The sequence below is a fragment of the Phasianus colchicus genome, chromosome 6 (assembly GCF_987193195.1).
Source record: "Phasianus colchicus chromosome 6, bPhaCol1.hap1.1, whole genome shotgun sequence".
Taxonomy (NCBI): domain Eukaryota; kingdom Metazoa; phylum Chordata; class Aves; order Galliformes; family Phasianidae; genus Phasianus; species Phasianus colchicus.
Genome location: NC_143441.1, coordinates 23881211 through 23891829, shown reverse-complemented (window position 1 = coordinate 23891829; position 10619 = coordinate 23881211).

Genomic DNA, 10619 nt, shown 5'->3' with positions numbered 1-10619 from the left:
GGGGCTTCTATAAAAAAAGCAAGAGGAAGTCCATCTTCCCTTTGTATGAGTAAAAGAACTAGAGTCTATCATGTCTTACCACTGCAAAACTCTCAGATCTCTTCCAAAATGCTGCTGCCAAAATAGGCAACTGCTGTAGACAGTCCTGTCACTCTGACAATGGCCAGAACTGTCTCAGTCCTAAAGTAAATGACCAGCAAAGCAAAATATAATAAGAGATCAACAGCCTCTTATTGAACCATCCTGAATTACTTAGTACCAATCTCTATTTCTGGTACTCTTCTACAGGGAAGGCTTTGCCACTTTTGCTGCAGTTTTACAACTGAGATATACTGTGCAACATGGAGACATATAAATACTCAGTCTAGAACATGTGCTCTCATAAATATGGATAATCAGCTTGTGAACCGTTCACCTTAATAGAGCAGAAAGACTACATGAAAAATTCTAACCCCATCATGCTTCACAAATATAAACATCCTGCACGATATAGATTTTTTTCTCTATGCATTATTTTATATTATTATTATTATTAACACAATATGTATGGAGCTATTCTCTGTAGGCAAAAATGGAAAATTCTTAACCTGTATGGAAACCCTGTATTCAGGCATAAGAATGCAGAATAGTAGTCTAGACATACCCCCCCTTTTGATGGTACAGTTTGGAGGCTAGAGCATAAAAGCAGCAGGATCCTGATGTCTTTGGCCTCCAAAGTCTCTGTCTTGTGTTTTGAAAAGCCATCCATTCAATCACACTTATAAGAGAAGAACAAGCAGTATACATACATTATACACACTTGAGAAGTTGTGATTCACCAATACAATCCAGAGTTCAGATCTCATTTGTAGAAATCTTGCATACTTAATTACTGTGAGTGGAATGGGCTGGCATCAGTCTGTCACCCTCAGTTGTTAATGTTCTCTACATATCCAAGATGGAAAGAAAAGTCTCCTTTCATTAAGGTCTCAATGTTTTCTACTTTAAAACTTCAGCTTTTTTATATTTTCTCATGCTTTTCCCAATTCACAGAAGCAAGGTAAGTGACTAGTTCTTTACCTGTATTATAGTTAAAGCTGGATTGTCCCCTTTTCATTTCTTGTGTTTTAAATGGTACCTGACATCTCCTATCATTAAAAAATCAAGGCACAGCATAAAAGTTCCTAAGCTACTATATTTATGTGGGAGGATGGAGAAAGCACAGATTTTCAAGTACCCACATGGGTGTAGGAAGGTGTTTCTGCAATGACAGTATCCTTATTATGTCAGATTGTTATAAACGTTAAAGTGTCCTAAGGTGCAATGGTTTTACTGCTCAGAGTATATTTTACCAGGACTATAAAAACCATTGGTGATAAGAGAGGAATTGCATAATGACAGATATAATTAATATATTTAATACTTCCAGACAGAGAGTACCAGGGTAAAACTCATGTGACAGAAATAAGATTTCCATAAACAGCTTGTTTTATGTAACATTTCCACTTCAGTCATAATAAGCTGTCAGAAAGATGGGGGAAAGAGACCTTGTGTAAAGTGTGTCCTAGATGGCGATCACTTCATGTGACAGTTGTTACAACAGGGATATAAAACAGGAGTCCAGTGACAGGAGAGGAAGAGCTCTGGGTGCTTGCTTTCTAATCTGCAGACTGCAGGGAGGTGAAGAGCTGAGCGAGACCTCAGTCAGAGTTAATAAGACTGGCCAAGAGGAGCTGTGTGAGTTATCTCTGTTTTGCACCTTTCAAATAAAGGCAGGAAGGAAATGTAATATTCTAATCATTATCTTTTTAAAATGAAAAGATACAGCCTTTGTCCATGTAATCATTTTAGTTTATTTGTACTATGGTGTTGCATTGTCATGATGTGCTGATCTAGGCAATTAACTTTACACATGGGACTGTTCATGCATACATTTTAGTACATGTTTACATCTTTACGGCATTAAGGACTTCTTTTCCAGGGTTATTTAACAGCTTACTGTTTCAGCTGGCTCATTTCAAAATGTTTCCTTTATTTCTGTTTCCCATAACAAAATGGTTATGATGAAATAATAAAATAAAATAAATCATTCAATGTGCAGAGAAGTTTTCATTACAACTGCTGACAGTTAAACATTGAAATCTCATCTTCAAAGTAAAATTAACTATCAGGAGGACTTTGGATATTTTTTTTTAATTTAAACTGTTGGATTCAAGAACAAAAGTCATCAATCTTATTCTTCTTGACTTCTTTGAAGGAAAACCCTTTCCAGTTTTTTATCATTGGAGGTTTTAAAAATTATTGATGACAAAAAAAATCTAGTCACACAGTGAAATGAAGAGTAATTGGATGACAGTATTGTAATGAAGAAATAGGACTCAGAGTATGAAGTTTCAGTTTTTGTGGCTTTGAAGGCTGAAAGGTGGAACACTAAGAAGGTTATAGGCTCTCCATTGCAGACAACCATTTTTTGAGCATGTGACAGAGCTGCTTTGTGTAGCTGAATATACCCTGTAGAAGCAGTTGAGTTTATTTACTCCGTTATTTCATGTGTCTCTAAAACAAAGATCATTATTGTGAATAAGAACAGGACCCATATCACTGAATCAGATTTCTGGCTGTTAATCCAATCCAGCTTCAGTAAATTGAGAATAAAATTGTAACTCTATAGCCATCTCATGACTGTGTAGTGGGTACAGTTCCAAAAGGGGAGATACTCACCCCCTAAACATTAGAGTCTAATATTTGGGTGTTTTATAGCAATACTGGATAAATAAACAGATGTGAGTGGCTTTTGAAGCTGTATTACTCTTTCAGCTTTTGAATGTTCTTTTCTAGCCCATCCTAAGAAATATCAGTTGAGCTATCTTGCAATAAATGACATTGACTAAATGACTGCTACCAAGGTATCATTTACAAAATGTAAAAATTCAGCCTCAGGGACAGCTCTCAAATCCTCTTCTTTGACAAACACTTTCTACTTTCCCCTGGCTTATAAGATTTCATCTCTTTACACCGATTTGTCACCTGGATCTCTTCAATTAAGTTTTACAGAAGCAAAAGCAGTGAAAATCTGTACTCTAATAGTTTTCAAGTATTTGGGGTAATAACTGCTTTGTATTCTACAAAGAGATAGCCATTGATTTCATTCTAAAACCAGTTCTGTCAATTGAATCCTATCTATAGGAATGTGTACAAAACAGCCTTTAGAACATTCCTCTTCATTTTCATGAGAAATTAACTCGTAGTTTATTTTATATCTTAACTTGTTCATACTCAAAACAAGCATGGCTGATGTTCTAAAATGGGAAGCAAAATTCCATCAGAATCTTATACAGGAGAAGATAAGAAGGGACTGTCATTGATTTTTTTTCTGTTTAAAATTCAATATTGAGATAAACTTCCTGCTGAATAAGTAGCCTTACCCCTGCAAAGCTAGGATCTTTAGTGCTTTCATGGCTTCTAAGGTTGTTAGGTCACAATTGCTTTTCTTGGATCACATACACACACACAAAATCTTATGACATATCCTAAAACTACTTTTCAATGTTTTCAGTCAAAAGGAATTAGAGGAATTGTGAGCCACTGATGTTAGGTGGAAAAAAATCACCTGTTTTCAGGTCTGGGTTGGATAGTGAAACGTGGATGGGCTCTCCAGTCCATCTCTAGTCCAAGTTAAAAGCAGGCGTGAATTAATTTTTCCCTGACTTAGTCTTACCTACTCCCTGTGGTCTGCAATCAAGAGAATGTCTGTTTCCTGAAGACACCTTTTTCTAGTTTGATTAGGAGGGAGAAGGGTCGTCCTTCAGCAGAAGAGATCAAAAATCTGTGCACAAATTTTAAGTCTCCTGCAACTCCTTGAAGGAGTAATCAAGTGCATGTGAAATTATTTACACCCATGTTACGTGTCAGTATATGAATCTTTAAAATGATTTTAAAATGATTTACCTAACAGCATGCTTAAAGTCTGCAGCTGAGCTGAGAAAATCTCTTTCATACAACATCAGTATCCTGTTAAATAGATGCCACATTAATATGGTTTCTGTGGAAACAGCGAGAAATTATGATAATCAGAAAAGCCTACTGTTTTCTCAAGAACTGTGTTTTCTTGGCTCCACAGCAGATAATACTCTGCCAGTGGAGCCCCCTGGATGCATCTACAAGCAGCAAAAGCATGTTCTCCCAAAATCTCTGAACGTTAGTATGATATGCAGGACAGAAATTTCTGATTGAACAAGTGCTCTGTTACTAACACAGATTTATTAATTGTAAAACTAACCCTATCAATTTCTTAGTGCAGAAGCACCATGTTAAACAGGCTTTCATAGGGAATTGGGCAACATAAAGTAAAGTTAAATGATACTAGGTAATGACATTAGGCTGTTTTTTATAGACCCTTCATTTATGTTGCACTTAAGAAGGTAGGACCAACTTTGCAATCTGAGGAAAAATGGAAGCCTAGTTGCCCTGGGAACTGTTTAGAATTGTGCAGTCCAGCATTGTGTATACAAAGTTGCTAAGTATTTATGAGGTAATTAATAATACATTTACCATCTGAGGAAGGTCAGATAAGCTTTTGAATAGGGACACAGGGAAGTTTAGCTGTATCCACTTTCCAGTGGTGGTCTTGTAGCACAGTTTCCTTTGAGAAAAAGCACTCTCTACTTAGTAGGAGGAATTCATTTAAGCTGTTGGTAGAGGGTTTTCTGCAGCTAGTATCCATCTAGGATAGTATCCTACTGAATAACATCTGGATATATGGAAAAATGGTCATGCTACACCACAGGATTAAAAATTAAAGAAGAATGGAAAAAAATTCTCTCAGCTGTGGAGAACAAAAAACTTCTAGCTATCTGCTTTGGGGGGACAGAAGTAGAGAGGACTGAGGACTGGCAAGGCTGGAGGCCAGTAACTTCTAATTTGGAGCTGAACTGTTATTTTATGCTAATAACCAGAAGGGAAGAACATTGTAATGGAATGTCTTGTGTATGTTTCCACGAGGAAGGAGGGAAAATGGAATCAATACTCATCATCTTAATAGTGTTGGCAAGTATTGCATTTCTCCACCCACTTTTGTCCTTATTTTGGGATAACAAATGCAATTTTGTGATGATGAAAACAAATCTTGTTGAAAAAGGGTGAGAAGAAGGCCAGAGAGGGATTTCCAGAAACTGACAATGATGTGAAGCATCACCAGTGTTCATAGAGTGTAGGAAGAGTTGGTGTTTATTTTTGTTGGCTGGAGCTGTGGGAGAGAAAATGGGACAGTTCAGTAGAGCATGAAGGGAAAATGAGAGTGTCTGGACAGTAATTCAGGTTCTCCTTGTCTCTTGCTTATCCTTGCAAGCATGCACAAACTTGCTACAATGCTAAGCCTTTACACATTAATGTTTTTAATATGTGAGGATAAGAAAAGATGATACTGCTCTTTCCACAGGAAGGGAAAAGAAATAATATGGAATTAGAATGGAATAGAGAACTTAGAAATGCTTTGCTGAGGACTATTCATTTTGATGTCAAAGGCTCATAAGTTAAAATGTGTTGGGGCAAATACTGCCTTGTACAATCTTATCTGTTTATCAGCAGGAACAGAAATTCACGTTGATACATTCAGTCCCTGTTTCATCTGGCATATGTCTGACTAAGAAATCTGCTCCTCAGCAAGTTGATGACTTATGCTATTACGTGTGTTGTTCCTGAGAAACCAAGTCAGGAACAGGGTCTCAAAGCAAAGGAGTGAGTCCTTGTTGAACTCTCCATATTTTCTCTGTTTAACATGTATATTTGCAATTCATATCTTTAAAGTTTCTTAAAAGGATAGGATGCTCTGAAAAAGTCAGGATGGGAAAAGAGGATATTCACATCATGTCCAATTACATTAGAAAGAGATCTCCTATTTAGGATCTCCTATTTATTTTGCCTAGGAGATTGCTGTGAAACTGTAGAGAGGTGTTATGGAAGCACATAGAAACTCCACAAAGAAGGAAGCCATTGACAAGCAGTGCCTTCTTATACACTGCCCAGTAGTCATTAAATATGTTGATACAGTCTTGAAGTTATTGTACGCTATGTAATACAGTATTGTACTGAATATGAGCATACAGAAGTTACCAGCTACAGCTCCTAACCAGGCCACAAGAATCTCACTGACATCTCCTGAACACATCTTATATTCATCTTGTCATCTGTGATAGAATGAGCAGTTTTTAAATGACATTTATGCTGATTCTGATTGCTAAAAGTCTCCACAGATTTGTTCTGTTGATTGGGATAAGCACTAAATGTGCTGATCCAAAATAAAAATGGAACACAAACCTTTATCCGAAATAATTAATTCCATGTAATGTCCAGGAAAAATCCTGACATAGTAATCTTATTTTTTTTTTTTTAAATACATTAACCTTGGGTGTTCAAAACAAAGCAGAAGTGAGATACCATCATTACTGTCTTGCTGTATAAACAGAATTTATAAACAGTCTCTGCAGGGTAGTAAATTAAAGTGCTCTTTGAATTACATGACTTACATAACCCATCTGACATTCTGCCATTTTTCAGTCGCTGGCCTTCACTTTGTGGGGTAAGTTTCATGTCCCACAGAAGCCATTAAAACAAGATTTAATTAAACTCTCCCAATCTGAATACAGTGAAGATTTTTTTTTACTGTAATAAAACATTCTCAAATCTAAAATGTCAAGAAGTGAATGTTGAACAAGAAGCTTAGTAAAGTATACAACTCCCATCATTTTTTAGAATCTTGCAGTGCATTCAAGTAATAAAGGTCAGAAAGTGTCTGACTAATATCAGCCCTAATACAGTACAGTGCTCAAGTGTGTGTTCAAAATTCACCTTATGAATAACAGTTTCCTGAATGAGAATGTATCTAACACATGTACAACTAAATGTGCACTCAAGGGCTTTGCAGAATTAGTTTTAACAGCCTCCATCATCTAGATTCACAAAGCTCGTATTTGCTGAAATGGGAGCATGTCCTGTATGAAGGCTAGAGCAAACCTGCACATGTTAAGTGTCCTAATAGACTGCACAATAGGGGTTTACGCTGCTGCAGTAATTAGGAATAGTGCCAATCCAAAAAGTTGCACTTCAGTATCTCAGGCCCAGTATCTGTTCCCATTTTTTGGCATCTGTTAGAGTGTAGAAATAAGCAGAGTCCAAGCTCCAGTTTTTGCCTGCTCATATTCTTTGGATGAGTCATGAAGGAGATAACAGCTGGGAAGAACCTTGTTAAGAGCTTTAACCTGAAGCCCATTAGGATGGTTTTGCAGATGAATAAGGAGAGTGGTTATTTCCCCTATGCCAACTCTCTTAATTAGATCAGAATATATCTTCTGCTGAGTAATTTTTTTTAACTGCTGATGCATTGTATTGAGCAAAGTCATTCAGCATGGGGGATCTAGACTGTTACTTGAGGAGATTTGGAACTGGATTTTCTTTCATTGCATTACACTTTTGCAAAACAGTTGAAAAATTTTGCGACCAAGGTAAAGAAAAAAAATTCTAAAAAATAAATACAAATTAAAATTGAAAGTATTTAGTGACTAAAATTCAACTTTTTTATATGTTGGGCAAAAGTGAGAATGAGTAGTTAACAAAAAAGTTTTCCTTCAATCAGACATGCCTATAGGGGCCTCTTTTCTTTTCCAAACTGTAATGATCATTTCTATAAGAAACATAGCTTGGAGAAAGTGAGAAAGTAGTCAAAATCTCAGGGGTCAGTGAGTCGAAGGAGTGATTTCTCAACATGCTTGAAAATCAGTTTTTCTTGGACTACATCCAGTGTATTGTTAGTTTCTGTAACATCTGATTTTATTTAAGCGTAATAGATCTGATCCAATTTCTTGTCTGGTTGATAAAAATCTTTCTACTGCAGAAAATACAAGTTGAATTGAGTGTAGCTGTTTATTCTCACTTGATCAATATATGGAAATAGCTTTTAAAGATGAAACAACAGAAGGTATCTTGCTAGACTAAAATCCCACTGAATCTATCTGTAAAACTGAGCCCATTTTGGAGAATAATCTATAATTATGACATTTTACCAGCAGCAGATAGATAGAGTTTAGGTGCCACCATATAGGAAGGACATAAAATTATTAGAGAGCCAGGAGGGCTACAAGTGTGGTGAAGAGTCTAAAGGGCAAGGTGTATGAGAGGCTGCTGAGGTCCCTGAGTTTGCCCAGCCCAGAGCAGAGGAGCTGAGGGGAGACCCCAGGGTGGCTGCAGCCCTCACAGGGAGCAGAGGGGAAGCACTGAGCTCTGCTATCTGTGACAACGACAGGGCTCAAGGGAACGGCATGGAGCTGTGTCAGAGGAGGGGCAGAGGTTGGATATCAGGAAAAGTTTCTTCATCAAAGGATGGTGGGCATGGAACAGGCTGCCCAGGACTGTGGTCACAGTCCCAATTCTGATAGTTCAAGAAGCATTTAGACAGGGCTCTCAGACATAGGATTTGAATTGTGATTCTGTGTGGAACCAGGAGTTGGACTCCATGGTCCTTGTGATTTCCTTCGAAATTGGGATATTTTGTCATTCTATGGTATCTGAGACACTCATCGCTAGAAACGCAACGTAAGTCCTCCACACTGTTGGTTAGTCCTTCATGCATTTGTCTCCCATGGATTTCAATCAGATCAATTCACACATATGAAAGAAACCAGGTCTTACAATCAGATCTCCCCTCACTTGGATGCTGCTGCTCTTTGAGGATAGCTCTGCTTACACAGGTAAGAGCTAAATCACCACCTGAACGTAGTGGGAAAAGATTAATTTAGGTCTGCATCTGAGACTGAATGATCTCTACAGTTATACTGCATTCTTAGTCAGCTTTCTGACTCTTTCTAATTAAATGTTAAAAATAACCACACATCAACAAAGGAAGTGCGATATTCCTTAGCTAAATTCAGTGATTACTTTAGTAGCATTTTAACCTGTGTGAGCAAGAAAAGAATACAGCTCAGCAAGAAGTGCTGAGCAACATCTTAATTGCAATTCTTTCAAGACAAAATACTGAGGGCACAGGAAGGATTACAAATAATGATCTTAAAACTATGTCCATCTGGCAGCAATTACTATAGTTGACAAATACAAAAAACTCACCTTTTCAACTAGCAGAATAATGATCAGCTGTTAATATGACAGTAAAACAGTCATATTAACAATATAATTTTCACTTCTGCTTAATGTTTTATGTCTTGAAAAGGCAATCACAGATCTGAGTTTTGGTTTCTGATTCAAAGCTCATTCCTCAACACGTATTCCTGATAGGTTTTTTGATACCTTTTGATATTATTTCACTGTGATAATTACAATAAACTATTTTTAAAACTGCATGTTAATGTATGAATATTTTTGAATTTTTTTTTTAATATCATCAAAAAATGACTTTGGTTGGAAGAGACTTTAAAACCCACTTAGTTGCAACCTACCTGCAATGAGCGGGGATGTCTTCCACTGGATCAAGGCCCCATCCAATGTGGCCTTGAACACTTCCAGGAAAGGACATCAACAGCTTCTGTGAGCAGCTTGTTCCAGCACTTCACTGCTGTCTGAGTAAAGAATTTTTTCCTAATTTCTAATCTAAATCTATCCTCTTTTAAAGCCCTATCACTATTAAAGAGTCTCTCTCCATCTTTCCTATAGGTCCCTTTTATGTCCTGGAAGGTCACTAAAAAGTCTCTCTGGAGCCTTCTTTTCTCAAGGCTGAAACTCAACTCCCTTAGCTTGTCTTCATAGGAGAGGTTCTCTACCCTTGGATCATTCTAGTGACTCTCCTCTGGACTTGCTCCAACAGCTCCACTCTCTCTCATGCTGGGGCTGATAGAGCTGGGAGCCTCAGAGCTTTATGTGCAGAGAGAAAACCAAAATATCTTAAAATAAAATACTACTCCAAGTAAAGGAGCCTTCCTAGAATATACCATGTCTTTAACAGGCTACTGTGAACAATGGAGCCCCTAATGGAACAGAGCGTGTTCCCTTCATAGAAGTGACATTTTCTTTTAAAACTATGCCTGGACTGCTCAGAGAGAGTGCTTTTATCAGATGTTTGTCAGGAGAGCAAGAGCACTCACTGCCTTGGACTGAATGCTCTCAGCCTTCTCTAGGAGAGTAATTTCCCATTAACTTTTTACATTTTTTATTTCACTGGGCCTGAAAGGACAGTTTCTTAGAAGAGTGTGATTTCCCTCAACATTGTTCTGAATGGTCTCAGTTTAAACAATGCACACAGAAGTCAGTGACTGTGCTTTGCATCTTTTGACTGTAGAAACTATTTTTATGACATGCCTGCCATTTTAGTTTTTTTCCCTTTCAGCACATTAAATGTGAGCCTTTTGTAATAGCCACAGGTTTATTAGAAATAGTTTCTAGTAGAGTTGAAATAAAGGTTTGTTTGAAATTTTAGTTGGTAATCTAAACTGCATAAACTAAATATACCCAAATCATATTTTCCTACTGAAAATAAATTCTAAATGTACACAGTATTAAAAATATGATCTAAATTTATTTCTAAAATGAAATTAAAATTATGCAATTAATAAATAGATACCTAGTGAAAAAAAGTTTATATTTTAGAAATATATACTTAAAAAAAAAAAAGTTATTTTTGTGTGTGTGTGTGTGAAAAA